Genomic DNA, 4258 nt, shown 5'->3' on the forward strand with positions numbered 1-4258 from the left:
ATTAGCTTGACTCTAATTAGGTTTTCATCTAACGGAGAATATTAAATGCTTTGTTACCGAGGTAGCATTGATTACAAACCCTGATCTGAAGACTATATAAGGGAGAACTGTAGCAACTAGGAAACCTAATCCCCACACCTCTTGTGTGATACTAGTTGCGACTAGAGTCGATTCTCCTTTAATATAGGTTTTTCCTACAACCATTATAGGTTAACGACTTAAAGAATTCATTGGGATTCTGAAGCCAGACCCAACTATTTTTTCTGTAGTTGCATGTTTTGATCTTACTTTGTTCTATCGTATTCAGTACTATCTTCTCTAAGATTTGCTCGAGATCTAATCTCCGATAGGTAAGATAAAAAGTAGTCACAAACATATTCGTCTCATCGTTTGTGATTCCACAATATCTTGTTTCGCTTCCATACGATTAAGATTATTGTGAGGTAATTGATATTACTAGGTTGTTCTTCGGGAATATAAGTCTGGTGTATCAATTAGTTCCTGTTCACCTTGATTTATCAAAAGACGGAACAAAAACTTGTAGGTATTTCTGTGGGAGACAAATTTATCTATTCAATAGACATTTTACTGTGGGAGACAGATTTGTTTATCAAGTCTTCGACTTTGGGTCGTCGCAACTCTTAATTGTGGGTGAGATCAGCTAAGGGAATCAAGTGCGCAAAATCCAGCGTGGTTTAAGAGGCGTAAGGAACGCGAATGTACCTTAATCAGTATGAGATTGGTTAGGTCTCAACTACATTCCAGTCCGAAGTTAACTTGTAGTAGGATAGAGTCTGTAGTGGCTTAATACAGTGTGGTTTTCAAATATGGACTAGGTCCCGAGGTTTTTCTGCATTTGCGGTTTCCTCGTTAATAAAAATTCCTGGTGTCTGTGTTATTTCTTTTCCGCATTATATTTTTATATAATTGAAATATCACAGGTTGTGCGTAGTTCAATCAATTGGTGAATCCAACCTTTGGTTGTTGATTGAAATTGATTGACGCTTGGATATTGGTATTTGGTACCATCCAAGTTAGTTCTTATATTAATCCGGCTCACATATTTCTAGCTGTTCGATTGCAGATTGATATGAGAAATTGAGATATAACTCTTGGATGTATTTTCCTTGATTGAGTCTGATTGTCTAGTTGATTCTCTTGGAAATATATTGGAGTTAGTCCATACATATTGCCTAAACGAAATATTGGGTGTGGTTGTTAGACCCCCACTTTTTCACAATCTTTTTTTCCTCTCACTGTTCCTCTGCTACTTCTTATTTCCTTTTATCCTTATACTGCTTTCATCATCACTTCTCATATCTCCATGTATGCTAAAGTTCCATCCCTCAAGACTAAAAGGTAAACTTCTTTTATCACTTTTTACTTTGAGCTTTATCTTTTTCGTTGATCTTCTTTTTGGTTGATTTTATTTTTGTTTGATTGTTTTTTTCTGATAGTTGATTTTTATAGCCTTTCAAGTTTTAATCGGGGGCCTCATCAATGTTCTTTAGTTTTTGCCAAAACCAAATCAAGGAAGAAATTATTTTCTTCTTCTTTCTAATTTCTTCTTTTTCTTCTGCTGATGATTTCAGAGGTGAGGGTGAGAATTGATTTGAGATAAAGGATTGATAAAAGTATTTAGTCGATGAATGAAATGATGGTGTTGTAACCAGGAAGGAGAAGAGTTAGGGGTTGTTAGGACTTTTGCTCGATGGAAAAATAGAAAGAACCAAATTTAGGGTTTTGTATGATTTTGAGTTTGTATGGAATCAATAAGTATATTGAGTTGTAGATAAAGGAGCAACAAAAGGGGTTGTTGTTAATTGATGATATGAAATTGTTTTGACAAAGAATCAAAAAATTAGGGCTTTCAAAATATACTAGAAACTCAATTAGTGATTATAAGGTGAAATTAGAATTGTTTTTGAATCTTAAGAAAACTTTTTATCATCCACTGACATTTATCTTATTCGGATGATTAGTAGATGATCACAAGTTGTCTTAAGATTTAAAAACAGTTCTAAAGATCCTTATGTCATAAGAGAAGGCTCTCAAGAATAACCTAACTAGGTGCAATCAAAGTTTCAACAACCGTTAGTCAATCAAATCAAAACTAAAATAACAATGCAGTTATCTAGTGAAAAAGCGGGGGTCTAACAACCTCACCCAATATTTCGATTCGCAATCTGTATGGACTAACTCCAATATACTTTCTAGAAAAATTAACTAGACAGTCAGACTCAATCTATGAAGCTTACTTGGTGCATGGTCCGCACATGCACCTTCAACCAACTGCCCCTCCCTATATATGTTTTAAATATATTTTTAAAACTTAGATTAGGGGAGGAAAATGACATTCACCAAGTATAGGCCGTGATGGCTTTACATTACCTCGGACAACTGCAATGTATGGTCATGATGGTTGTACATTCAGTTCTGGCCCACAGGCCAGTTCCAATGTCCGACCATGATGGCTGAACATTTCCTAAGCCAGGTTTAGTGAATGTCCATGATGGTTGTACTTCCGGCTTTGGACACAGGCCACTCCAATGTCCAGACATGATGGTTGTACATTGCCAAGGCCAGTCTGCTCTTTCCTGATGCAACTCAGTGATGCGATATTGGGCATAGGCCAATAGCATGGTAATGCATTATGTTAGCACTAACTTTGCTCAAGGCCATCTACCCAACCGGACTAGTGCATCATTTGATGCGATATTGTCCTTTGGACGATATATCTTACCTTAATGTGCCATAATGTGCCATGATTGGATCTAGGCCAATGTAGTTGTAGCTTTCACCCTCTTGGTGCCATATTGGACTTGACCAATATGCCCAACATAATGCGCCATTTTGGCACCGCGTTGGCCTAAGCCAATATTCTTTTTACTACGCAACGAAAGCTTTGGATGAAGCTTCATCTCAGGCAATGTCGCATCTTTTAGCATGCATCATGCTAAAACCACGGGGTGTTACAATAAAAGATGAGAATTGTATTCATGTCCAAATTATGTCGACATCCACAACTTTTCTATTTATCAAACCCTAATTCCAAACTCACACAAAGCCTTAAATTAATATGTGAATATGAAGGATCGGTTTTGCTTTTGGGACCGGTTCTACCATGACTCATAACATAAGTTAAGATCGGTTCTACCAAGTCTTCAAATATATGTAGGGATCGGTTCTGCCATGACTCTCAACAGTAGCTAGGATCGGTTCTACCAAGTATCCAATATAGGTAAGGATCGGTTCTACTAAGACTCTCAACAGTAGTTAAGATCGGTTCTACCAAGTATCCCAAAATAGGTAAGGATCGTAACTACCAAGACTCTCAACATAAATTAAGATTGGCTCTAACGCATATCCCAAACTAGATAAAGATCGGTTCTACCATAACTCTCAACATAGGTAAAAATCGGTTCTACCAAAGTTCTTACCTAGGTTCGAATTGGTCATCCATAGATCTTCAATGAAAACCGGACCAAAACACCTATTGATTTCCTTTCGATTACGAAACAAGTTTCATATATGTACTTTAAACATATGTAATTAAACATAGTTTCCTAAGATGAAATCACACCTATATCTAATACACAATCAAGTAACGAGTTACATAGATTATGCCGAAGTCACATTTACGAAGTTCAAAATATAAACGTTATACTTCGTAATCAAATATTCTTCCTTGACACTTTGATCATAATAAAATGACCAAGTCTAATACTAGAGTATTAAATATAACCTCGCGTGTTATGTTTTCAATCTTAAACGACTTGAAAGCAAGAATGGAAACAAGTCAATTCAGTTTCACTATACCTTAAGTGGAAGGATAATGTCTTCATTATAGTCGATAAGTCTTCACGATCTTTAGGTCTTCAGAGTAATACTTGTATGTCGCAACATTCTTAAACTTTCTAGTCTAACCTAAACGAAACTGACTCTAGTACATACCAAAATATGACAACCAACCTTGATATACCAACGCTTGGTGGGTTCAACCGAGTAATGCTCTAACATAAAGCATTTTAAAACACTTACAATATAAAGATGGGTATCAAATTATACATATTTCTTATACTAATAATTATACAATTAAAAGGGTAATTTTAGTAATATTTCATTGTTTGACGATATAGGTCATCTATTTTGGGACAAAATTTAAAACTAACTAAGTTATCTAATTTGGGACCGAGTATATAAATGACCTCCTTTTATACCACAAATAATTTGTATAATGATCTTGGGCTCCACTTTT

The sequence above is a fragment of the Papaver somniferum genome, chromosome 9 (assembly GCF_003573695.1).
Source record: "Papaver somniferum cultivar HN1 chromosome 9, ASM357369v1, whole genome shotgun sequence".
NCBI classification, from domain to species: Eukaryota; Viridiplantae; Streptophyta; class Magnoliopsida; order Ranunculales; family Papaveraceae; genus Papaver; species Papaver somniferum.